The 27,784-nt window shown below is 42.1% G+C and overlaps 1 protein-coding gene across 1 annotated transcript in view; it reads right to left on the reverse strand.

The window, feature by feature from the left end:
* PTPRN2 (protein tyrosine phosphatase receptor type N2) overlaps nucleotides 1-27,784 on the reverse strand; it is a 1,314,151-nt gene that overhangs the window by 297,528 nt on the left and 988,839 nt on the right. The gene's annotated exons all lie outside the window — the stretch shown is intronic.

Raw genomic sequence — 27,784 nt, forward strand, 5'->3', positions numbered from 1 at the left:
AGCACAATTGGAAGAGCGTAGTCAATGTCACTGAACTGTGCATGTAGAAATTTTTGAAACGGTGTATCTTTGGCTATGTGTATCTTCACCAAAAAAAAAAAAGTTGAGAAGTTAGAGGGTTGACTTGTTGTGGGGTTGTTAACCAATGTCGTAAAACAACTTGCGTACTACTGTTTCATGAGAAACTATTTGTTCTGTAAGCCTTCACCTGAAGTACAACAAAATATAAATAAATAAATAAACCACAGGACTTCCTGGAGCCGTAAACATGCAGTTCTAAGTGCACCTTCCCACAGATGTCTTCTTGCCGACATATCCGACATATCCACGGAATGCTGCAGCAGGCAAACAGGAGCATGGACCCTCCCCCTGCCTTCCCTGTCCCCAGTGAACAGGGGGAGGGAGCAGTCATGGCTGCCGACAAGAGGGGAAAGAACGCAGCAAAGTTATCACCGCGGAGACAACGGGGCTTCTCACACATGGCACAGTCCCCAGAGAATATGGGAAACACCGGGATGTCCTTCCCACTGGGCATGGAGGTTCTAAACCCAGGCGCAGTATTGGGGTGGGTGATGGGGGTGATCAAAAGCTTACACTTTTGGGGTGCTGGAGCTCAGAAAACCAGCAAGAGCTGCGGGGAAGTTTGCTGGTCAGATGAGAAGGAGGACAAGGGAGGCAATGGTGAGAAGGGGGGAGACAGAGGGGGTGAGTGGTCAAGAGATGGGGAGTCGTGGCTGACTTTGGGTCCAGTGTAGCTCCTCCACAGCCGGTGGAGTGTCGGCATCTGGATAAACCAGCGCGAAAGCTCTTCTGCTTTATAGCAAGACACAGAAAGGACCAGAGGTTGCACAGGGAAGCACCTGCTGTTCCCACCTTGAATACCAGCCTAGTTGTTTGTTCATTTGTTCGTACACTCATCTTTTATCATGTTCTCTGGCTACAGGAAGCTTATTATTGAGGAAAAAATTACTTCTGGCATCTATTTTTTGGGTGACCTTGGCCAAATGATCTCGTGTCTGAGTCTCAGCCTCCTCAACCCCAGAATGGGATGAATACTATCCAGGGCTGTGGAGAGCCCTCAACGATGGTAGGGATTTTCAGTTAAATGGTAGGTTTGGGGTCCTTCTACGTACCAGGTACCGTTGTGTGCTGAGCTTCGGGAGGGGCAAGCCAGGGTTCCTGCCTTCAAGGACACTAGTTTTCTCCCTACTTTGTTGACAGTGTCCTGTTATGGATTGAACTGTGTCCCCCCAAAACGCTATTTTTGAAGCTCTAACACCTGTACTTGCGAATGTGACCCTGTTTAGAAACAAAGTCTTTGAAGACGTGATTGGCTATCTTAATCCTATATGACTGGTGTCCTTTCAAAAGAGGAGAAGATGCACAGAGACAGGGAGACAATAGCCACGTGAAGACCCATCCATATGGCCAGGAACGCCAAGGATCACTGGCAGCCAGCAGAAGCCAGGAGAGAGCCCTCAGAGCCTCAGAAGGGATCAACAGGCCACCACCCTGACCTGGACTTCCATTTTCCAGAACTGTGAGACAATAACTTTCTGTTATTATAAGCTGCTCACTTTGTGGCTTTTTGTTACTGCAGCCCTGGTAACTAGCACATGTCCTTGGAATTAAAGAAGAGGTGTAACTTAGCCATTCACGGTTGAACCCTGCTGGAGGAGACCAACGATCAAAATCTCAACTAACAACACTTAAACAAACTGGAAAGGTTCCTTTCAGGATTCCAAGCTGCCAGTGTTCCCATTGAGCTCTGTGGGGCCCAGGCTTCCTCAGCGTTGGCCCTCGGACCGACCGCAGCAGCGGAGAAGCGAGAGAGCTGGCAGTGAGGGGTGAGGGAGAGGCCAGCTGAAGGGGCTCTGATCCCCTCCCCCCCTTCAACTGGAGCACACACAGTTTTACCTGGCATTATGGGAGCTATGCTTCTGATTTCTTTTGAAAGTAGGTTTTGACAGCTAAAAAAAGTTTGGCCACCACAGCTTTAAGATATCAAACTCCTCTGCCTTTCAGTTTCTCTACTTTCTCCTGGCTCCACTATCAAGTCCTAATGATCTGCTAAAAGGAAAACACTTCAGCGCACAGGGTGTGGAAATCATTAGTCAGTTTAGAGGTAGCAGTCAGAATAGAAGAGTCCTAAAGCATATCTGAAAACCCTGGTGGCGTAGTGGTTAACTGCTACGGCTGCTAACCAAAAGGTTGGCAGCTCAGATCCACCAGGCGCTCCTTGGAAACTCTGTCAGGCACTTATACTCTGTTCTATAGGGTCACTATGAGTCGCAATTGACTCGATGGCAACGGGTTTGGTTTTTTTTTTTTTTTTTAAAGCATCTCTGAGATGGTTATATCAAATAAAATTCAGCTTATGAAAATGCTCTTTGCAAGCAACAAAGGCTGCAGTAACTCCTGCTGGAAGCTGGATGTGCTCCAGGGAAACTCATCTTCCTCACAGATAATGATGGGTGCTCGTGGCCAGGCAGCAGAGTGTTCCAGGCTACATGGCATGTCTGCATGGAAGGGGTTACAAAAACATAGGCTCCCTAAGAGCCGATAAGCATTGTGCCCGCCATGGGCAAAATCACCACAATGCTACTGGCCAGGAGTCGCTGTGTTTTACTGATTACGGAGGTGAGAAGAGGACAAGGCATTCCGAATACCCATTAATGTGCTCAGGGGTTTTAAGCGCAGCAGCAACATCAAGGAATTGATTTCTTTCTCTGTTACAAATTGCAAATGGTGACATCCTGACATGCAAAGGGAAGCCCAGGTGTGGGGGTGTACTGGGGGGACGTTCAGAGCAAAGGACCAGGCTAAATTCCAGTTTGCATGAATTAGACCAGGCGAGGATGGGGTCAGTGAGGGAGACTGGGCAAAGAGAAAAAAATCCATGCCATAAGCACCCTGCCTTCGGCAGCATAGTTTATTTTTGAATGAAAGCACCGTGCATTTAAATTAAATGTCAGATATAATTTAGCATTAAGGCATCAAGAGGCTGAGGGTGTACGTGCAAAACTCGACAGTTCTTCTGAGTGGTTAATTGCCGTACTCCCTCTAATGCCCTATAAAAAGATTCATTTTCAGCAGGTGAGTCTTCAATCTACGTCCAGGGCAGGGTCTGTAAAAAGGCGAAAACCAGAACAGGTTGCTGCAAACACATAAAATCATTGTTTTGAAGGCTTTTCCCCCCTCTTTCCCCCAAATGACTGTTTAATCGAGGCTACTCCAAGCCCAGCTGATATCTGAGGGAAAGCCTGACCTCAGCTCCAGGACTTCATAAGGCTAGTAGAGCTGCACATATGAAATCTTAACTGCTCTGTGTCTTTGCTTTCGATATTAACCAAAACAAAGGAGGCCATTTCCTGAAGAATGAAAAATAATCTAACACATTTCTTCTAAAAGGCAAGAGGACCAATGAGAAGGAGGAAGGAGAAAGAAAGAAAACGAAATACAAAGAGGAAGAAAAAGGGGGGAAGGCAAAGAAGGAGAGAGAAGAAACGCATGCATCTGTGTCGTGATAGGGACTGGAGCTTGAACAGACACAGGGCTTTGCAGCCAGACAGAGCTCGAAATCACGCTAGAAAACCTGGCCTTGTGAGATTTCCAATCCAATTTCCTGACCTAAGAGGTTTAGATGTGTTAGATAAACTTCAGCTTTCAGGCTACAAGCTGTTGAATGCTTATCCACAAGAAACTGAATCTCAAACCTTTAGGCTCATCCACCACAGTATTTATTCAAGAGACTTTTCAGATTTTGCCTTGCCTGCTCCTTCAGCAGCTCTTACTCTGCTTTGCTGGGCTGGTTCCAGGGGCAGAGAAACCAAGCAGGCAGTATAATGGAGAGAGGCTGGCTGTCACCAGTTAGGTGGAGGGACAGTGTTGGCAGGATACGCAGAGGTACTGCTTCGGCAGAACAATGATTTATCTGAATCTGACTTTCCTTTCCTTCCCTGGGAAAGGAAATAGCACAAACTGTCTCCCATCTCTCCCTTCCCTACAAGTTACAGGAAGGCCGAACCTTGGGGATGGTCTCCAGTCCAACAGAAGGCAGAATTCCTATGAGAGGAAAGGGCTGTGTTCTCCGACTCAGAGTTGTCTTGCTCCAGCCTCTTTGCTTCCTGGGAAACTTCCGGGAAAGAACGCATCCTGGGGTGAGTCACTGGGTGACTCAACAGTTAACACGCTCAACTGCTAACCCAGAGGTTGGAAGTTTGAGTCCACCTAGAGGTGCCTTGGAAGAAAGGCCTTGGTGATCTACGTCTGAAAAATCAGCCCTCGAAAACCTCTGACACTCATGGGGTCGCCCTGAGTCTTCTGAATTGACTAGACAGCAAGTTTTTTTTTCTTTTAACTTGACTTTTAACTATTTAACACATACTGCTCTACTTTCTAAGGAGCCCTGGTGGCACCGTGGTTAAGCACTTGGCTGCTAACCAGAAGGTCTGTGGTTTGAACTCCCCAGCGGCAGTCTGTTTCCGTAAAGATTTACAGCCTTGGAAACCCTATGGGGGCAGGCTGTACTGCCCTCTGTGAGTCGCAAGGGCCTCGACAGCAGTGCGTTCTGATTTTGCTTTACCTTCTGCCTCCCTGTTAGCTTGCACCGCTGGTGTCCCGTGTTTCTCTCTTTAGCTTGACTGTCTGCCTTGCACCTGGCTTCCTCATCCAGATCTTCAGTTCCTGTTCTTATCAAAACCTATCTTCCCACCTGACTTCAGACACCCTCCCTTAATCTAAATGCCCAGTTTAGGCCCAGAAGCATACTTTCTTTGGTTCCTGTTTTTCTTTCATGTTTCTAGAATCTTCCTCTCCTACCTAGGTAGAGTCCCAGCTGTGATATGTTTCTAAGATGTTTTAGAATGAAAGAACGACAACAGAAGGCAGCTGGCCATTGAAATGGGAAACAGCTGTGAGAGATGGGACAGCTCCTTTGAAGAGAAGGGGTAGTGCAGCCAGACACGAGGCGTGGCAGTGCTGATACAACTGTTCACAGAGGTGGCCACGTCAGATCCAGAGGGTAGCCCTGCTGATAAATGACCCACAGCGTCTATTCACTGTGGAAGTCCAAACAATCAATATGGGGAGTTCCAAATTGGTGCAGCTGTGGCACACAGGGTCGATAACAGCAATGGTGACAGTGGATGGATGGCCCAGCCACGCCAGCTCTCCTGTGTTTGGGCACCACGTGGCTGGAAGGACTGCAGTCAGGGCGGGGTGGGGCTGCAGGCCAAACTCGTCAACCCACCTCTCCTGATCAAGCTCATTTTTGTCCTTGCTTCTGCCCAGAGGATGAAGATCCTAAGGTGACTCTAAATCATTTCTTTGCTCAAGTCCTAAATGCCCCATCAATGCTGAAGACAGTATCTATGCCTACTACTTGATGGGCCTACGTCCATTACTATAGCTCTCAAGGTATTAGGCCTCCTTAGTGTCTTGCCATGTGAATTGCAATGAGAATCTTTAAGTAAATCTTTAAGAAAATCAGTTGCTGTACAATGTGCTAATATGTTACATGGGCTCCTCTACTGATAAAAAATGTTATGTGAGATCAAATTGACAACAGCAACTTGAAAGATCAGATGAGAAGCTTAGGGGGCAGTGAGTTTATATTAATGGTGGTGGAATAATCTGGAACAGGATAGCAAGAATGGTTGCACAACCTGAAGAATGTAATCAATGTCAACAAACTGTACATGTAAAAATTGTTGAAATGGTGTATCTTTTGCTGCGTATATTTTCACCAAAAAAAAAAAAAAGCTATAAAGAGTACAATGTGGATGTTCCATGTTCTTAAAACACCCTTAGCCCAGGAATAATGTTTTGCATAATGTCCAACTCATGAATATTAACAACCTATAAATATGAACTACAATTTACTACATATTAATTTATTTCCCTGCTAGCATATTTGTCCTTTTGTGCTATCAAAATATGGCCCTAGATTAAAAAATTTTTAAAAATCCATTATAAATATTATCAGTACACCAACCATCTCTTTTTCTCAAAACTTGGATTAACATTTCCAGTTCCATTGCCTTTTTTGTCCCCCAAGCCAGGACTCCAGGCAGCCTTTGCCTTCCCCTCAGTCAACTGCACAACACTGCTCCTCCCTCCTCTGCTTCATCCAGTTTTTCCTGTCTCTCAGTATTTCTCCATTTCTAGTCTAAAGCCAGATTCTCTCTCATCCACCTGGTTTCTTCCTGCCATCCCAGATTCCAGCCTCAGTGCCTTCTAAATCATGTTGCGTTTTTTTTTTTTATTTAAAAACTTTTAATGAAATCCAGAGAATAAAGAAAAAGAGGAAAAATAAAGAACAAATGGAACAATTAGACAACTAGAAAGACGACAGATATTAATAAAAACATAATAATAACTACATGTGAATTATCTATACAAAGACTTTAAAATAGAATTAAAAAGCAAGATCAAACTGTATGCTGTCTACAAAATACCTCCTTTAAATGTAAAGACACAGAGAGAATAAAAGTAAAAAGATGGAGAAAAATATGCAAACATTAATTAAATGAAAGCTGAAATAGTTACACTTCAGGCAAAGTAGACCTCAGAACAAAGAATATTATCTGGGATAAAGAAGGACACTATATAATGATAAAGGGATCTATTCACCAAGAAGACATAAAAAAACAAAAACCAAACCCATTACCGTCAAGTCGATTGCGACACATAGCAACCCTATAGGACAGAGTAGAACTGCCCCATAGGGTTTCCAAGGAGCACTGGTGGATTCAAACCGCCAACCTTTTTCTAGTTAGCAGCCGGCAGGGTTTCCAAGAAGACACAACAATCGTAAATATGTATACACATAACACAAGAACTTCAAAACACATGAGACAAATTCTGCCAGATCTGAAAGGAAAAATAGATGAATTCAGTTATAGTTGGAGACTTCAATTCTCTTCTCTCAGTAATTGATAACAGAAGTAGGCAAAACAATCAGTAAGGAAATAAATGACCTGAACAATACTATCAACCACAAACTGACACACATTCTTCTCGAGTGCCCATGAAACATTCACAAATATAGATCATATTCTGGACCACAAAACAAACCTTAAAATTTTTTTAAAGAATTGATATTATGCAAATTATATTCTCTGATCATAAAGGAATTAAACTAAAAGTTAATAAAAGAAAAATATCTGGAAGCTCCACAGATATTTGGAAATTAAACAAAAATCTTGTTGCTTTTGATTGCGGAAGTCATTTTTCATGTTTGCCCTTTATAACCACATCGCTGTTCATCTCTTAATTCTCATTGGCTTCCTATGGAGCCAGAAGTAAACCAACTTTGAAAAGTGGATCTAGTCAGTGATCATGTTTTGATTCAATATATTGTGCCCACATCATCCATTCTAGCCAAGCATTTTGTGCTAGCTAAGCTGCCTACTTTGTTTCTAAGGCTGGAAACAGGTTAACTCACATCCTTGGAAAAGCCTCCCTCTTAGGTCCCTGGGTGGCGCAAATGGCTTGTGCTCAATTATTAACCTAGAAAGAAGTTGGTGGTTCAAATTCACCCAGTGGTGCTGTGGAAGAAAGTCCTGGCAATCTGCTTCCATAAAGATTACAGCCAAGAAAACCCTACAGAGTGTAGTTCTACTCTGTAACACAAGGGGTCACCATGAGTCAGAACTGACTTGATGGCAATGGTTTTTTTCACCAAATCCTACTCTGCCCATGAATGGGGATGCTGGTGACATATCAGGAGAAGTAGGAGCATTGAGTCTGGGGCCATGCAGTAAGGAACTGGTAAAGGAAGCTACAAAGCCAAAGGGTTTCAAAATTTCGGAAGAAGAAATGTCTGCTCTGGGCCAATGCCCTCCAAGTCACAAAGAACAGAGCGTGGTAATTATTGTACTTTCCAAAGTAATTTTATGGAACAGAGAGGAGAATACCTGGGCAGTGCAAACAATTAACACGCTCGGCTGCTAACCAAAAGGTTGGAGGTTCGAATCTACCCAAAGGTGTCTCAAAAGAAAGGCCTGGTGATCTATTTCCAAAAAATCAGCCACTGAAAACCCTATGGAGCACAGTTCTACTGTGACACACATGGGGTCCCCATGAGTCAGTCAACTCCACGGCAACTGGTAGTCCTGAGAGAAGCAGTGCAGAAGCAGGCTTCATAGGTCAAACAGGCTTGGGAAATGCTGCTTGCTGCCTCTCCTTCTGGAGGATTCAGTGTCCATTAGTGTATTGAAGCCACCTTATCTAACACAGAATGCTTCTTTTTTTTGTTTTTGGTCAAGTCAATATTTTTTAAATGAACAATTCAGTGATATTGACTGCATTAGTCATGTTGGGAAAACATCACCTGTATCCATTGCCAAATTTTCCATTATCATTAACAGATACCCAACGCTTCCTATGCAATGACTCTCCCCTCCCTCCTGCTTCTGGTAACCACTAACAAACTTTTGTCTCAGCAGAATTGCCTATTCTGGATACTTCATGTACGTGGGATCATACAGTATTTGTCCTTTTGTGACTGACTTAGTTCACTCAACATAATGTTTTCAAGGCAGCACTATAAACATTATGCTGAACTAGTATTCCATGATATTGAGCTTCTGCACCATCTCTTTCCACAGGTGTAGTCTATTTGATTCCTGTGTATTCCATTTGGTGAGATCCACATGTATAATCATCATTTAAGTTGTTGAAAAAAAGGTATTTCTGATGAATAAGTTGTTGGTCTTGCAAAATTCTATCACGTGATCTCCAGCATTGTTTCTATCACTAAGGGCATATTTTAAAACTACTGATTCTTCTTCTTTGTTTCCAACTTTCTCATTCCAATCACCAGTAATTATCTATGCATCTTGATTTGCATTGGGCAAATCTGCTGCAAAACACCTCTTTAAAGTATTAAAAAGCAAAGATGTCACCTTGAAGACAAAGGTGCGCCTGACTCAAGCCGTGGTATTTTCAATCGCCTCATACGCATGCGAGAGCTGGACAATGAATAAGGAAGACCAAAGAAGAAATGATGCATTTGAACTACGGTGCTGGCGTATAATATGGAATATACCATGAACTGCCAGAAGAATGAACAAATCTGTCTTGGAAGAAGTATAGTCAGAAAACTCCTTAGAAGCAAGGATGGAGAAGACCATGTCTCACATACTTTGGACATGTTATTAGGAGGGATCAGTCCCTGGAAAAGGACATCGTTGTTGGTAAACTAGCTGGTCATTGAAAAAGGGGAAGACCCTCAACGAGATGGATCGACACAGTGGCTGTAACAATGGGCTCAAGCATAATAATGATTGTGAGGATGGTGCAGGACCAGGCAATGTTTCGTTTTGTTGTATATAGGGTTGCTATGAGTTGAAATCGACTCGATTGTACATAACAACAACAGTGTTCCATGGAATATAGTTTGGGAAATGTTGGCTTGGTCAAAAAGGACATTCAAACCATTAAATTTTAGAGAGAAAATCTCAAGAGAGCTTAGAGAGGCAGTGTGGAATGGTGGGCAAAACATTGGACCAGAAGAGCCCTAGTTCCCACCATGGTTATAATGGTAGCAACAGTAACAACAGTCTTTTAATAAGTGTCTACTAAGTGCCAGGCACTGCACTGGATGCTTTACTGCTTTCTCTTACATAATCCTCCCAACAGCCTTGTGGGTTTGGCTTTACCATCGGCCTCTGTGGAAACTGAGGCTTAAAAGGATTAAACAGCGGCCGAGTTTGGAGGTGCCCTCTCAAGGGGATACATGCATTTTACTTGAATTAATGGAACTTCCTCTCTATTGTAGTTGGAAAGTATTTTTCTTTGTAGTTATTGGACATTTTATATAAAGTTAACTAAGATAAAAATTAGCCTAGCCATTTCAGTTGCAAAGAATTAAGTTGTGTGACAAAAAGTCAGCAAATTCTTAGTTAAAATTTCTCTGTTACTGAAGTAAAAAATAATAAAACTTTAGATCTATCAGACAGGGTTTGCTTTTATGGAAGTAAGATCTAGTATTATAAAGTCTAACTTAAAAACTTCTTTATGAAAAATACAAATATTGAAAATTTTAGATTTTGCAAACTGCCAGAGACTTAAACTTACCAATACTCTAGTCCCTTGCCAAATTTTGTGAAAACTAGGAAGTTGTAACTCAGAATATTACCTTCTGGTGGTTTTTATTATTATTATTATTTTAATTATCATTTAGTACTAAGGTACTAACGAGAGTATCACTGAGTACCTTCCTTTGAAAAGCTCCTCAGACTTCAGCGGCTTTGTATTTACAGCTTTATCTTTGTGGGTGGGTTTGCAATGTTGAGTCATCCCCCTTTGACAGTCAGACAAATGAGAGCATTTTCAAATTTGTCAGAAGTTCTTTCCATGATTACATCTGATGCCAAATGCCCAGACAAGGTCAGGGCCAGGTTAGCATCATGTATATAAAACACAATTGTGTTTCTTTGCATTTGACCGTTTTGACATTTTATGGGCAGGATTTATGCAACCACACAACAATAGCTTTAACCAAAAATTCACACGTGAAAAACTGTATAAAACAGTAAAGACAAGGCTTCTTTACAGTAAAATAATAGTTGTGTGTGTGTATGTAAATTTAAAGTGGAGTTCTCTGCAAAAGTGGTATTTCTAAAGAGGAGTTTTCACAAATGGGCAAAACTTCAGAAATGGTTAATAATTTAGGCTTTGGGTTAGGATCTATCTTTTTCTATATGGGTAAACTTGGGGGCAAATTTCTTACCTTCTTTAAGTCTCATTTTCCTGTTTTCTATAGCGGCAATAATAGTAATTGTATTGCCATCACTGTGTAGTAACTGCAATGTACCCATAGAGATGACATGAGATAGGCATGGAAAGGTGTCGGCATCATGACTCAACAAATGTTGGCTGTATCTTTAACTTTTTATGAAGTATGGACAAACCATTTACGGGTGACTATGTCAGGAAAAGGGAGGAAAAAAAAATCAGCCTGTACTGATAGATGAGAAACTGCTCATAAGAAAGAAGAAACAGCTTTTCCACTCCATTATGCTTCTGCCAATGGTGTATGGATTGAAATGTTTGTCTATAACCTAGTTGAAGAAGAAAAGATCTTTCTGTGAAACAGCAGTGGAGCTCCACATAACGCAGCTCTGCTTCATGGACGTGTCAATGAAGAAATCCATCATGGTTCACCAGTCAGGGCAGAGGGACAAGAACATACCATGCAGAATTGACGAGGGTGGGCCACATGGCGCACAGCCAGGAAACGGAGAGCCCTACACCAGCAAATCGAGGTTAAATGAATCCAAAGGTGCAAAAAGCATCTCTCAAAAATTGGGATGTGGTGAACGGAGAGGAAGATTAAACTTTCCAGACAGAGTGACACAATGAATATCTACAACAAAATCAGCCCACTTAGAAGGGAAACCAACAGCCTCCTTGACAATTTTCTATCTAAAGGTGGGGAAATGCAGGCGTGCCTCCATTAAAACAGAAGTTAAAGTTAAAAAGCCAATTGACACAAGAAAGTTCAGACTCAGAAGGGAGAGAGAGAGACTAAAGAGAGTTAATAACTCCAAATTGTAAGCTAAGAATGTCCCTGCTGGAGTAAGTTATGAGACAAAAAAAGAGTACGTAATGCTCACCTAGTAATCAGTGGGACCTAATAAGGGAACAGAGTCCTTGGGTGGGGCAAACAGTTAAGGTACTCAGCTGCTAATTAAAAGGTTGGAGGTTTGAATCTACCTAGACGTGCCTCAGAAGGCCTTGTTATCTATTTCCAAAAAAGCAGCCATTGAAAACTCTGTGAAGCACAGTTCTACTCTAGCACACATGGAGTTGCCATGAGTCAGTCAACTCTACTCAACAGCAACTGGTTTTCTAAATAAGGGAACAAACAAGTATAGACAGGGCTAGACCAAGGTAACTTTGGGAGTGGGAGAAAGGAACAGTCTTCTAGTCAGGAAAGAAAGAAATTTACGACATGCTGCATTTTGGATAGTTAGCTCATCATGAGGACATTTCATATTTCAGAGCATGCATGTCTTTCACCCATTATTAAACTGGTGTTTCATGCTGCTCACAAGAAGAAAGCAAAACATAAACATCGATTACTTCACTCTCACTGATAGATTGTTTTCTAAACAAAGCTGTTTTTTGTTTAAGAAAAGCAAGCACCCCCGCCCCACAAAAAGATCTTTTGAAGAATAAGAAAAATAATTGCCCAAAGGCACCCTTTTCTCTACAGATTACTGCAGAGATACTTTAGACAGTCATGTTACTGAATTTAAAATAAGATTCTATGAACGAACAATGCTCAACCCCTAACATTTCAAGACATGTGGCACACTGAGGCAATGGTTAACTTACCCTGATCAGAGCCCTAAAGAACCCCTTCTTGATACGTTTAAAATTTAATACCTTTTAACTGATCACCTACTAAGTGTGAGATATAGACAATGTCCACATTTAGCCCCTAGAGTTAAGCAGGAGCAAATGTAGGGCTTGTAGGAGTTTACGCTCTTGAAAATGAAGGCGAAAGCAGCGTAGAGATATCACAGTGTGCAATCACTCATTCTCATACTAATGGCGTTGCCTTAGTGGGTCTGTTAGAAGGAAGGGTCTACTCTAATAATTCATTGGACGTACATTAATGAAAACTGAATTCAAAGACAGATAATAATGAATACTGATAATAGCTTACATTTTTCTAAGCGCTTCATATTTTCCATGTGCCTTTACATTATATGATCTCACTGTGTTCACAAGCTCTTCGGTGAAGCTCCCAGAGATAGTCCTATTTCCAAAGAAATCGGGCTTAGATTGAGTGAATTGCTCAAGGCCATAGGGCTAGTCAATGTAACTAAATTGGAACCATGTTTCCTAGAATTTTCTTCCTTTCCTATGTGGTTCTGAGTTAGGGTTGATCACCAGAGGCACTGCACATGATTTGGAAGGTTGAGGGGCAGCACATGAAGCAACGTTGCAGCCATCATGCTGACAGGCCCGTGGGACTTGCAGGTTGTCGCTCACCTGCAGCAGCTGTCTGCAGCTCCCTGGCTCCCCGAGACCTACTCTTTAGGCTCCTCTGAATCCTGGGCCAAGCGCCCATGTGCCTTCACGGAGAGAGGCACTAGCTTCTCCCACACATCACCCATGTCATCGAGGTAGATTCGGAAGAGGCAGATCCAGGCTCCAGCTCATCCTCATAGGTTTCAGTTTGTCCTCACACCCCTTTGCTGTGCATCCAGCTTTTCTCTCTAACCACCAGCCCTGTGACCTACGGCGACTTCAGAGCAGACACAGAAACCACAGCATCTACAGACTTCTCCATCAGCTCCCCTCATGCCTCCTAAGCAGTGACTTTCAGTTGCACTAGGGCTGATCCCTATTTCAGAAATCTCTTCTTTCCTATCATTTGTAGTGATGCTGCTTCCCCAGTTGCACGCCAACTGACACAGCTGTTAAGCAGTAGAACCTGGTCTCCTGATTTCCTGCCAAGTTCCACTTCACTCACAAAAGTAGGTCATTGTTGAATCATTAAAGGTATGAAATCATTTTTTAATTTTTATGCTTAGAATTTCTGTTGCACTTTTAAGGTTATACAAATCACATTTACTAATTGGGATGTTTCAAGAAAAAGGCAAGTAACACTATTTCTTATTCTCCTGGGCTCTTAAAAGTCATGTTATAGGAGGCCTTTCAGACCAACTCTGGCCATCAGCCCGCAGAGATCTCTCTCCCTCTTCCTTCTCTTGGGATCATCAATGTGGCCCGGCATTGCCAGTTATGTCTGAACCAAGTTATAGCCGATAAGTTAACTACTGTAAGCTCCTGAGAAAAGGACTGTGTGTAGTTAGTACTTTCTTGCACCTTCTTGGAATTTAGCACAGTGCCCTGTGCTTGACTGATTCTTTTTAAAGACAATGATCAAAAAACTGAATTCAGCATGCTTCAGAGTTTAATTTCTTCTGCAGATTAATTAATGGGAGAAACTCAGCCCTTAAATTGTGAACCAATTCCAACTAACCCTAGAGAAAGTGTCCAGACTCAACAGAGGCCATAAGCTGGCCCCATCTTCCCTGAGCAATGGGAAGATTAATGATGTTGGTGGGATGATATATGACCAGACAGTGGAATGAGGCAGAGCGCTCGCCATTGCCCAATGGATTACAGTTCTTTATATACACTGAATTTCCTTTGCCCTGACTTATAAAGTAAAGCAGTGGCTGAAATTATGTGTAGCAAATGTTCAAAGATATGAATGGAAACCAAAAATTTAAACAAAATCTGAACTTCATTCTCTACATGGAACTAACTAAATGTGGCTCTTCGAATTGCTGTATTTTCCCTATATGGTTCTGGGTTAGGGTTGGCCACCAGAGGAATTTGCACATGGTTCTGAAGGTTGATGGCAAAGAACCAGCCAGTAAGCTCTATTCTTTGGGGTTTTTTAAAAGAAAACAATGGACAACCTTTCATTTTATTTTAGATTTGAATTGTACTTTAAGATGCGAGGCTCCATATAATATGGCCAGATGATTTACAAATATTTTTAAATTAAGAAATTTAAAAATCTGTTTTAAAAAGGCCAAATGCTGTTTTTAAACAGATACATTTTTGGCATCTCTAAGGGGCTGAGGAAGGTTGCAGAGCTCTACGTAACATTTTGCTCACCTGTGTAATAAGTCATGGGAGATCGTGTTTAGATAGATGGGTTCCTGTCCTGAATTTCCAAGCCCCAGCTATAGAAGCTCCATCCAGCATGCTAAACACACTGTGGAAGCATTGGGTTTGACTTAGTTTGGTTTGAGGAGTTTTCTTTAATTAAAGTGTTTATGAAAGAGTAAACTCCAGAAATGGGTGCAGTGGTGGTTCAGTGGTAGAATTTTCACTTCCATGTAGGAGACCTGGGTTTGATTCCCAGTCAATGAATCCCATGCACAGCCACCACGCATTTGTCAGTGGAGGTTTATGTGTTGTTGTGATGCTGAACAGGTATCATTGGAGCTTATAGACTAAGATGGACTAAGAAGAAAAGCCTGAGTATCTCTCATGATCATTAACACAAAAATTCTCAACAAAATTTTAGCCAATAGAATCCAACAACATATCAAAAACATAATACATCATGACCAAGTGGGATTCATACTAGGTATGCAAGGATGGTTCAACATTAAAAAATCAGTCAACGTAACCCACCTCATAAATAAAACAAAGAAAATAATCATATGATCATCACAATCATTGAGGAAAAGGTATTTGATAAAGTCCAACAACCATTCCTGATAAGAACTTTCACCAAAATAGGACTAGAAGGGAAATTCCTCAACATAATTAAGGGCATACATACAAAACCAACAACCAACATTATTCTCAACAGAGAGAGACTGAAAGCATTCCCCCTGAGAACGAGAACCAAACAAGGATGTCCTTTATCACCACTCTTATTCTTATTGGAAGTCCTAGCTACAGCAATAAGACAAGAAAGAAAAATAAAGGGCATCCAAATTGGTAAGGAAGAAATAAAACTATCTCTATTTGCAGACAATATGATCCTATACATAGAAATCCAGAGAATTCACAAGAAAGCTACTGGAACTAATAGAAGAATTTAGAAAAGTGGCAGGGTACAAGATCAACATACAAAAATCAGTCAGATTCTTCTACACTAACAAAGAGAACTCTGAAAAGGAAGTTGGGAAAACATACCACTTACGATGGTCCCCAAAAGATAAATACTTAGGAATAAACTAGGAATGTGAAAGACTTATACAAAGAAAACAATGAAACACTACTGCAAGAAACCAAAAGAGATCTTCATAAATGGAAAAACATACTATGCTCATGGATAGGAAGATTCAACACTGTGAAAATGTCAATACTAACCAAAGCAATCTATAGATACAATGCAATCCTGATCCAAATTCCAATGACATTCTTTAATGAGATGGAAAAACTAATCACTAACTTTATACGGAAAGGAAAGAGCCTCTGGATAAGTAAAGCATTACTGAAAAAGAAGAACCAAGTAGGAGGCCTCACACTACGCCATCTCAGAACCTACTATACTGCTATGGTAGTCAGCATAGCTTGGTACTGGTACTACAAGAGATACGTAGACCAATGGAACAGAATTGAGAACTCAGAAATAAATCCATCCACCTATGGACATCTGATCTATGACAAAGTGTCAAAGTCCATTAAATGGGGAAGAGATAGTCTCTTCAAAAATGTTGCTGGCAAAACTGGATATCCATTTGCAGAAAAATGAAACAGGATCCATACCTCACCCCATACACAAAAACTAACTCAAAATGGATCAGAGACCTAAATGTAAAACCTAAAACTATGAATTTCATTAAAGAAAACAGGGACAATGCTAGGGTCTGACTTTATGGCATAAATAGAATATCAAGCATAACTAGAAATGCAGAAGCTCCAGAAGATAAACTAGACTACTGAGACCTCCTAAAAATTAAATACTTATGCTCATTAGAAGGCTTTTCCAAGAGAGTAAAAAGAGAACCTACAGACTGGGAAAAAATCTTTTGCAATTATGCATCTGACAAAGGTTTAATCTCTAAAATATACAGAAAACATCAACAACTCAACAATAAAAAGACAAGTAACTCAATCACAAAATGGGCAAAGGACATGAACAGACACTTCACCAAAGAGGATGTTTAGGCAGCCAACAAATACATGAAAAGATACTTGCAATCATTAGCCATTAACACAAACCCAAACCAAACCCATTGCCATGGAGTCAATTCTGACTCATAGCAACCCTACAGCGATTAGAGAGATGCATATCAAGACCATGATGAAATATCATCTTGTACACTGCTGGTGGGAATGTAAAATGGTAAAACTACTACAGAGAATGATATGGCACCTCCTTAAAAAGCTAGAAACACCATATGATCCAGCAATCCCACTCCTAGGAATATATCCTAGAGAAATAAAAGCCATCGTATGAATAGACATATGCACACCCATGTTCACTGCAGTATTATTCACAATAGCAAAAAGATGGAAACAACCTAAGTGCCCATCAACAGACAAATGGATAAACAAATTATGGTACATATACACAATGGAATGCTATGCAATGATAAAGAACAATGATGAACCTTTGAAACATCTCACAACATGGATGAATCTGGAGGGCATTAAAACCCGTTGCCTTCGAGTCGATCCTGACTCATGCCAAGTAAAATAAATTAATCACAAAAGGACAAACATTGTATGACACCACTATTATAATAACTCAAGGAAAAGTTCACACACAGAAAGAAATAATCTTTGATGGTTAGGAGAGAGGAGGGGTAGGAGGGGAAATCACTAACTAGATAGTTGACAAGTGTTAATTTTGGTGAAAGGAAGACAATACACGATATAGAGGAAGTCAACACAACTTAACCAGGGCAAAAGAAGACACTTAAAGGAACACAAGGGGGAAAAAAATAGGTAACCACAGTAAATACTATAGCATATACAATCCTACGACAATAGTAAAAACAAATAATAGCATACAAGCAGATACATAGGCAGATACATATGCTGAATAGGAGGAGGGTGTATAGTAGTATACCCGTGTTCATATATAGGTTGTTGTTGTTAGACGCCGTCAAGCCAGTTCCAACTCATAGCAACCCTATGTAAAACAGAATGAAACACTGCCCGGTCCTGAGCCATCCTCACAATCTTTGTTATACTTGGGCTCATTATTGCAGCCACAGTGTCAATTCATCTCGTTGAGGGTCTTCCTCTCTTTTGCTGACCCTCTACTTTACCAAGTATGATATCCTTCTCCAGGGATTGGTCCCTCCTGATAACGTGTCCAAAGTATGTGAGACGAAGTCTCACCATCCTTGCTTCTGAGGAGCATTCTGGCTGTACTCCTTCCAAGACAGATTTGTTCATTCTTCTGGCAGTCCATGGTATATTCAACATTCTTCACCAACACCATAATTCAAAGGCATCGATTCTTCTTTGGTCTTCCTTATTCATTGTCCAACTTTCACATGCATATGAGGTGATTGAAAACACCATGGCTTGGGTCAGGAGCTCTTTAGTCCTTAAACTGACTTCTTTGCTTTTTAACACTTTAAAGAGGTCTTTTGCAGCAGATTTGCCCAATGCAATGCATTGTTTGATTTCTCAACTGCTGCTTCCATGGGCGTTGATTGTGGATCCAAGTATAATGAAATCCTTGACAACCTCAATCTTTTCTCTGTTTATCGTGATGTTGCTTATTGGCCCAGATGTGAGGATTTTCGTTTTCTTTATATTGAAGTGTAATCCATACTGAAGGCTGTGGTCTGTGATCTTCATCAGTAGGTGCTTCAAGTCCTCTTCACTTTCAGCAAGCAAGGTTGTGTCATCTTCATATCGCAGGTTGTTAATGAGTCTTCTTCCAATCCTGATACTCCATTCTTCCTCATATAGTCCAGCTTCTTGGATTCTTTGCTCAGCATACAGATTGAATAAGTATGGTGAAAGGATACAACCCTGACTCACACCTTTCTTGACTGTAAACTATGAAGTATCCCCTTGTTCTGCTCGAATGACTGCCTCTTGGTCTAACTACAGGTTCCTCATGAGCACAATTAAGTGTTCTGGAATTTCTATTCTTCTAATGTTATCCATAATTTGTTATGATTCACACAGTTCAATGCCTTTGCATAGTCAATAAAACACAGGTAAACATCTTTCTGGCATTCTCTATGATCCACCTGACATCAGCAATGATATCTCTTGTTCTATATCTTCTTTTGAATCTGGCTTGAATTTCTGGCAGTTCCCTGCTGTAAATGCTTTTGGATGATCTTCAGCAAAATTTTACTTGTGTATGATATTAATGATATTGTTAGATAATTTCCACATTCTGTTGGATTACCTTTATTTGAAATGGGTACAAATATGGATCTTTTCCAGTCAGTTGGCCAGGTAGCTGTCTTCCAAATTTCCAAATTTCTTTGCATCCATTTTTTGAAACATCCAAATTGGTATTCCGTCAATTCCTGGAGCTTTGTTTTTCACCAGTGCCTTCAGTGCAGCTTGGACCTCTTCCTTCAGTACCATCAGTTCTTGATCATTTGCTACCTCTTGAAATGGCTGAATGTCGACTGATTATTTTTGGTACAGTAACTCTGTGTATTCCTTTCATCTTCTTTTGATTCTTCCTGTATTTTTAGTATTTTCCTTGTAGATATTTTTACATACATATTTGTATGTACAGCATGTATGTTCATAATAGAGCACAAGGAGGGCACAGTCATAGAAGCTTCCTAGACACATCCAAACACCTTGAGGGACTGAGTTACTGGGGTTGAGGGCTGGAACCATGGTCCTGGTGGACATCTAGGTCAACTAGCATAATGTAGTTCATAAAGAAAATGTTCTACATCCTACTTTGGTGAGTAGAGTCTGGGGTCTTAAAAGCTTTCAAGCAGTCATCTAAGATAACATCTACTGGTCCCATTCTGTCTGGAACAAAGGAGAGTGAAGAAAACCAAAGACACAAGGAAAATATTAGTCCAAAGGACTAATGGATCACATGAACCACAGCCTCTACCAGCCTGAGCCCAGAAGAACTAAACTGTGCCTAGTTACCACCACCAATGGCTCTGACAGGGGTCACAGCAATAGAAGGTCCTGGAGAGAGCAGGAGAAAAATGTAGAACAAAATTTAAATTCACAAAAAATACCAGACTTATTGATCTGACAGAGACCAGAACAAACCCCAAGACTATGGCCCCTGGACACCCTGCTAAGTCAGAACTGAAGCCACTCCTGAAGTTCACCTTTCTGCCAAAGATTAATCCAAAAACCAAAGCTGTTGCTGTCAAGTGGATTCCAACTCATAATGTCCCTACAGGACAGAGTAGAACTGCCCCATAGGGTTTCCAAGGAGTGGCTGGTGGATTGTAACTGCTGACCTTTTTGGTTAGCAGCTGAGCCCTTAACCACTGCACCACCAGGGCTCCAATCAAATATTAGACAGGCTTATAAAACAAACAATAACACATGTGAGGAACATGTGTTTTAGATCAATCAAATATATGAGAACAAATGGGCAACACCTGCCCAAAAGCAAAGACAAGAAGGCAGGAAGGGACAGGAAAACTGGATGAATGGACATGGGGAACCCAGGGTGGAAAGGGGAGAGTGCTGACACATTGCAGGGATTGCAACCAATGTCACAAAACAATTTGTGTATAAATTTTTGAATGAGAAACTGATTTGCTCTGTAAACTTTCACCTAAAGCACAATAAAATAAAATAAAAAAGAAGAAAGGCCTGGTGATGTACTTCCAAAAATCAGCCAATGCAAATTTTATGGATCCCAGCGATCCAACCTGCAGCCAGTCCTGAGAATGGCACAGGGTCTGGCAAGGTTTTGTTCCATTGTGCAAGGGGGGGTTGTGAGCCGGGGGCCGATTTCATGACAGCTAACAACAACAAACCCCATAAATAAATAATTTACTCCTCACTTTCCATGTGAGCAACCTGACTCATCAAGGTCAGACGTTGGCTAGTGCCAGGATCAGAACTAGAAGCTCACTTTCCTGGCTCCCTAACCAATGATGTCTCTTCTGTAATGTACTTGGGTTGTGGTCTCCAGAAGGACCGAGCTGTGCAGGTAAGGTGGTTCTCCCTTTCCCCTCCCCCACTCTATTCAGGTATATCTAAGGAAACACATTGGGTGGTGGAGTCTCCTGGTAACAGCTGCAGCTTGGAGCCCATGCCGCTGGACTGACCAGTTCCAACTGAAACAACCCATGGAGTTCCAGCAGCTGGAAAAAACTCGAGGCAGGCATACGGTCCACTTGTGTTAGCACCCGAGCACCTGGGGATGGGAACAGGTAGCTGAGAGACTGCAGTGTTCATGGAGGTAGAAATGAAATGTGCTGTTTGGTGCTCATGGGAGGCACAAATCTTCCAATCAACCCTTTCCCAGGGATAATAATCCTTCTGGCAATAATGAAGGGACAGAGTTGAGATTTCCAAGTGACACTAAGGGAGAAGAGCTGTGAATAGTGTCTTTAATGTCCTTACTTCCGTTTTCATCTTCACTTTTCTCTTTGTTCTTGACTGTTTAAACCACCCAAGGTAGAATGTTGGGTACCTGGTTATCCATCTAGAAAATGACAATTTGACACTTGTTAGTGCTTCTGACATACTTGGGAGAAATTTACTTTGGGGAAAATGTATGGAAATTTCTATTACCAATGCTTTGTCCTTGGATACAACCAATTCTGACCTTCCAGAAATGCACTGGTCTTCACTAGTATTTTCTTTGTCTCTTCCCAATCTAGTGTCAGATCTTCACAAGTACATAAAAGGTGCATTCATTAATGCTAAATTTAAAGCCAGAGTTTAAAGAAATAAGGATGCTCTCTTTTTCAATGCCTTCTTCAAATAGAAACCAGGACAATGAGGGTAGTGTAAGGCGTATTCTACACAGTGGGTACAGGCTTTTGATCTTCAGTGCTATATTTTATTGGTCAATGATTTTCATGGTCAGATTTGCAAGCTATGGATTCATTACTTTGAGGTTTTAAAAAACACTTTTTAAAATAATGTAAATGTCAAGAAAGATCACCCGGTCAGGACGGTAACTGATTTTTTTTGTTCTTTTTGTTCTCCTTTTCAATGTGGCAACTGCATATGGGGGTGTTCACAGCTGAGAGAACATCTCTAGTTCCTGGTCTAGCCTCCATACATTTCTTGGGAGGAAGCCTAGATGGATCTCTAATTCACCATCATTGAAGCCTATTTTAAATCTTGGATTAAAGTGTCATAGTCATACTTTATTTAAGGGACCAGGTAGGCAAAGTCAGATTATTCTCAGCAATCCCCATTAAAAAATTATTTTGTTGTGGAGATATATATGTATACATCTTATCTATAGTAGATATGCATAACAGTGAAATTTGACATTTTAACTATTTTAAAGTGTACAATTCACCACGTTGTGCAACCATCACCACTATCTATTTCCAAAACTTTTTTCCACACCCCGAACAGAAACTCAGCACGCACTAAGCAATAACTTTCCCCCTTTCCCCAGCCCCTAGTAACTACCAATCACTAACCTGCTTTGGTCTCTGTGCATTTACCTATTCTGGATAGTTCACATAAGTGGAATCATACAATATTTGTCCCTTTTTGTCTGACTTATTTCACTCTGCATAATGTTTTCAAGGTTCATTCATGTTGAAGTATGGATCAGAATTTCACTTCTCTTTATGGCTGAGTAATATTCCATTGTATGTATGTACTACCACATTTTGTTTATCCATTCATGTGTTGATGGACACTTGGGTTGTTTCCACCTTTTGGCTATTGTAAATAATACTGCAAGGAATACTGATGTACAAGCATCTGTTTGAGTCCCTGCTATCAAGTCTTTGGGTATATACCTAGGAGTGGAATTTCAGCAATCCCCATTTGATGTGGCCTCTAGCTCACTTCTCTGTTCCTTCATTTGACAAGCATTTATTGTTTTCATATTATGTTATAGGCCCAGTGCAAGCTATTGGGGATGTAATATGAATAAGAATTAGTCCCCTAGAGATGCAGGCTGACTTATAGGCCCTGAGAATAGCTACCACTTTCTATACCAGGTGCTCTCCTCACACACTGTCCATTGAATTCCTATCACAACCCTACAAGTCGTGATCATCTCACCCTTTTGCTGGGGTTCAGTAACTTGCCCAGTATCTTCTACCTGATATGAAGCAGAGATAGGATCCAACCCAGGACTGCCTCGCACATGGAGTCTGACCTGGAGTAAGACCACAATCAGTGCTGTGAAAAGAAGTAACGCAGCACAGTGAGAGTTTGGTGGACCCAGGCATCTCGATATGATTAAGCTCTCTGTGGCCTCAAGTACTATTCAACACACATGATCTCCAACTTTCTAAATCTTCATAATGCAAATAAAACCATGCTAAGCCTTGATCTTGAACTGATTATTACCTGGGCTCAGATCAGACTCAATGAAATTGTGAAGGAGAAAAATAACAGAAGCACCTTCTGTTCCTCTCAGTGCCCCTCAGCTCTCTCCCAGCTTATTGAGCCGGCCTTACCTGATCTTCGTTTTTATTCAGTGGTCACAGCCACTAGTGTGACCTCATGGCATATTTGCCTTTTAACACAGTATCTGAAATTTGGAAAAATCTTCAAGAGCTAAATTGTAGATGGTGGTGTTCCAGGCACCCCGCAGAGAAATGAGAGAAGTATTCTCAGCCAAGGCATTGCTCTGGAAGATTTCCTGCATAGCCTATGCTCCCTCAGGTCATTCTGCAGTGGTAGTCTACTGCCGCCACCAGAAAACCCAGTGTGACCAGCGTCCTGGTTCATTTGAGCTCTTCCTTTAACCTGATCCCATGCCTGCCGGTTCACAGGCTCCAAGGGTCAGCACATGTCACAGCTGGAAGAGGGTCTTTGGGATTGTTATGGGTTGAATTGTGTTCCCCCAAAATGTGTGCTGGAATCCTAACCCCTGTACTTGTGGATGTAATGTGATGCAATCTAATGTAATATAATCACCTTCCATAATACAATCTAATGTAACGTAACCAATCAGCTGAGGTCATACCAGTGTAGGGTAGATCCTAAACCTAATCACTTCTGAGTTCTATAAAGAGCAGCATAGTCACAGAGACATATGCGTGGACAAGAGGAAGACAGTGCCATGCGAGGATCACCAAGTAGCCAAGGAATGCCCCGGGCTACTGACAAGGAAGGAATTGACACAGCCAAGTAACCCTGATTTGGAATTCCCACCTCCAGAACTGTGAGCAAATAGAAGTCTGTTCTTTAAAGCCACCCACTGGAGGTGTGTGTGTTATGGCAGCACTAGAAAACCAACACAGAGACGGTCTAGTCTGACGCCCTCATTCTCCAGAAGAGCACACTGCGGCCAAGGCAGGTGAAGTGCCTTCACAACTCCCTCTCTCTTCCACTACTTCTCCCCCCGCCCCGTCTTTCCATAAATAAGTATTTGTTATGTACCAAGCACCGGGCTCTGTACTGGGATCCAGTGATAGAGCACAGCTTTGAGACTAGCAGAGAGACAAGCACGTAAGCAGCCAGTCACTAAAACCACAACCTGGCAATTGCCCCAGTCACACAGCTCATCTGCGCCTGGCATAGAGCTGGGATGGGGTCCCGCAGCCCTCGGGGGTATTCCCCTCCCTTCATAAATCCTATTAACCAAGTGCCGTCGGGGTGACTCTGACTCTTGGCAACCCCATGTGTGTCAGAGTAGAACTGACTCAATGGTGGATTTTTCAGAAGTGGATCACTAGGCCCTTCTTCCCAGGCACCTCTTGGTGGACTCGAACCTCCAACCTTTCAGTTAGCAGCTTAGCACATTAACCATCTGCACCACCCAGGCAATCCACAGGCAGCTCCAGTGGAGGCTTCTCGTCAAGGGGCCCTTGATGACTGTCACCTGAATCTCATCTCCCTTGATGAGCTGGGAAGCAGCCACCCTCAACTGCACAGTTCTGGAAGGTCAGGAGCCCACTGACCTGCTCCACGACAGCTATTTTGCTGGCAGATTAAAGTCTGTTTAAAATCTTAATGTGCTTCATCGGTTTATTTCTCCTTCATTAGGAATTGATTTTTCACTTGGATAGCAGTGGGCTGGTGGCAAATTCTCCTTCCACATGCAGTTGCATACAAGATTCGATTTAGGGCAAGAAAAACATGGGGAAGAAGCACATGGAAGGCAATTCTGAGCCAGAGGAGGAGGACAGACTCTGTGGGTCCTAGTTCATAGCACAGAGGAAAGGAGCTGGCCTCAGGCATCTGAGAGCCAGCGGGCGCCACCCTTCTGCTGTGGGGAAGGCAGCACTTCTCAGCAGCCCTGGCTCCAGTGTGGCAGGTTTTCCTGGAGGAAGGAAGGAGGCCTCACGTCACCATACACAGTACGTTAGGAAGCTAAGGTGAGTGGCACTGACATCCCGTGATGATATGCCATGCAGTGTTGGCGTGCTTGTTCCATGTCTGCTGAGGGTGCAGTCCCTGGCATCCTAGCTCTGCCAAGTTGGGTTTGTTGTGCACCAGTTACATCTGTGCCCCTAGTTTTCAGAGAAACAATAACAACGTTGAATATTTGGATATAACCAGTGCTCATTTCAGAGTGCTTTCCTGCTCAGTTGATCTTCACTGTGCCTGGAAACACAGAGAGGCTTTAATTATAACCACTCAACATGACAAGGAGCCCTAGTGCACAGCAGTTAAGAGCTCAGCTGCTAACCAAAAGGTCAGCAGTTGGAATCCACCAGCCACTCTTTGGAAACCCTATGGGGCAGTTCTACTCTGGGTCAGAATCGACTCAATAGGAACGAGGATTGGTTTTTGTTTTTTTTTTAAGTTTCACATGAAGAAGATGTCCCTGGGTAGTGCAAATGGTTAACATACTCAGCTGCTAACCGAAAGGTTGGAGGTTCAAGTCCACCTAGAGGCACCTCGGAAGAAAGGCAATCTATTTCTGAAAAATCCAGCATACATGGGGTTGCCATGAGTCAGAATAGACTTGGTGGTAACTTTTTTTTTTTGAGATGAAGAAAGTGAGTGTAAGAGAGACTACATGACTTAGCCAGGCAGTAGCAGAGCTAAGAGAAGAAGTCCGGTCTCTGTACTCTCAGTTTAGTAGCCTTCCCACTCGACTACATGCACCGAAGTTCAAAGCCCGTAGGCCTTCTCTTTCAGCAAGAGCTACAGATCACAGCCTTTCCAGGTATGTCAGCTCAGTTCTACTTCCTTCATGCCAAGGCTTCAAACTCAGCTGCAACCCCCTGCTGATAATCTGCATTTCTAACAAGTTCCCAGGAAGTTATACATAAGAATTACCTGGGGAGCCCTGCTTCATTCACCTACCACCACCTGTAATTGTCTTAGTGATTTATTTATCTTTTCTCCCTGTTTCTCCCATTAGAATATAAGCTCCAAGAGGGAGCTTCTTTTTTTTTTTTTCGATTGTGCTTTAGGTGAAAGTTTACAGAGCAAATTAGTTTCTCATTAAACAACTAATACACATATTGTTTTGTGACATTGGTTGCCAACCCCCCGATGTGTCAATACTCTCCCCTTCTCGACCTCGGGTTCCCCATTTCCATTCGTCCAGTTTTCTTGTCTCTTCTTGCCTTCTTGTCTTTGTTTTGGGCTGGTGTGCCTGCTTAGTCTCATATACATGGTTGAACTACATGTGTTATTGCTTTACAGGTCTGTCTAATCTTTGGCTGTGAAAGTGAAAAGTGAAAAAAGTGAGGAGGACTTGAAGCATTTACTGATGAAGATCAAAGACTACAGCCTTCGGTATGGATTACAACCCAACATAAAGGAAACAAGAATCCTCACAACTGGACCAATAAGCAACATCATGATAAACAGAGAAAAGATTGACGTTGTCAAGAATTTCATTTTACTTGGATCCACTATCAACACCCATGGAAGCAGCAGTCAAGAAATCAAAAGACGCATTGCATTAGGCAATTCTGCTGCAAAAGACCACTTTAAAACGTTGAAAAACAAACATGTCACCTTAAAGACTACGGTGTGCCTGACCCAAGCCATGGTATTTTCAATCGCATCATATGCATGCAAAAGCTGGACAATGAATAAGGAAGACCGAAGAAGAATTGACGCCTTTGAATTGTGGTGTTGGCGAAGAGTATTGAATATACCATGGACTGCCAAAAGAATGAACAAATCTGTCTTGGAAGAAGTACAGCCAGAGTGCTCATTGGAAGCAAAGATGGCGAGACTACATCTCACTTACTTTGGACGTGTTATCAGGAGGGACCAACCCCTGGAGAAGGACATCATGCTGGGTAAAGTACAGGGTCAACAAAAAGAGGAAAACCCTCAATGAGATGGATTGACACAGTGGCTGCAACAATGGGATCAAGTATAACAATGATTGTGGGCATGGAGCAGGACTGGGCAGTGTTTCATCCTGTTGTGCATAGGGTTGCTATGAGTCAGAACCAACTCGACAGCACCTAACAAAAACAAACAATCTTTGGCTGAAGCGTTTACTTTGGGAGTGACTTTAGTACTGAGTTAAAAGGGTGTCTGGGGGCCATACTCTCAGGGTTTTTCTGTCAGACCAGTAAGTCTAGTCTTTTTAAGTGAGTTTGCATTTTTTTCTACATTTTTCTCCAGCTCTGACCAGGACTCTCTATTGTGATCCCTGTCAGAGCAGTCGGTGGTGGTAGCTATCCATCTAGTTGTACTGGACTCAGTCTGGTGGAGGCTGTGGTACTTGTGGTTCATTAGTTCTTTGGACTAATCTTTCCCTTGTGTCTTTGGTTTTCTTCATTCTCCCTTGCTCCTGATGGGGTGAGGGCAGTGGAGTATCTTAGATGGCCACCCACAAGCTTTTAAGACCCCAGATGCTACTTTCCAAAATAGGACGTAGAATGTTTTCTTAAAAACTATGTTATGCCAGTTGAGGAGGGAGCCTCTATTGTCTGCCTCATTCATGCAGCCTACAGCCTGTCCCCAGTAGGTATGTTCTGAAAGGATGAAGCAAGATTCCCACTCTCACATGCTTTGTTTCTATTTTCCTTGTGCACTATTTTCTACAAAACAAGGAATCATATTTTTATACCCCCATGTGTGGGGGAATTGGGGAGTGTTAGAGAACCAGCCTGCATAATCTCGTCTTCCCTTCCCTGCTGCCCATAACCTCTACCCAGCCAAGACATCAGTCAGGGGAGGAAGATGGGGATGACTGCCCCTCCCTGAGCATGGTTCAGAGAGTCCATACACATCT

This window comes from Trichechus manatus, unplaced genomic scaffold (genome assembly GCF_000243295.1).
Source record: "Trichechus manatus latirostris isolate Lorelei unplaced genomic scaffold, TriManLat1.0 scaffold00020, whole genome shotgun sequence".
Lineage (NCBI taxonomy): Eukaryota > Metazoa > Chordata > Mammalia > Sirenia > Trichechidae > Trichechus > Trichechus manatus.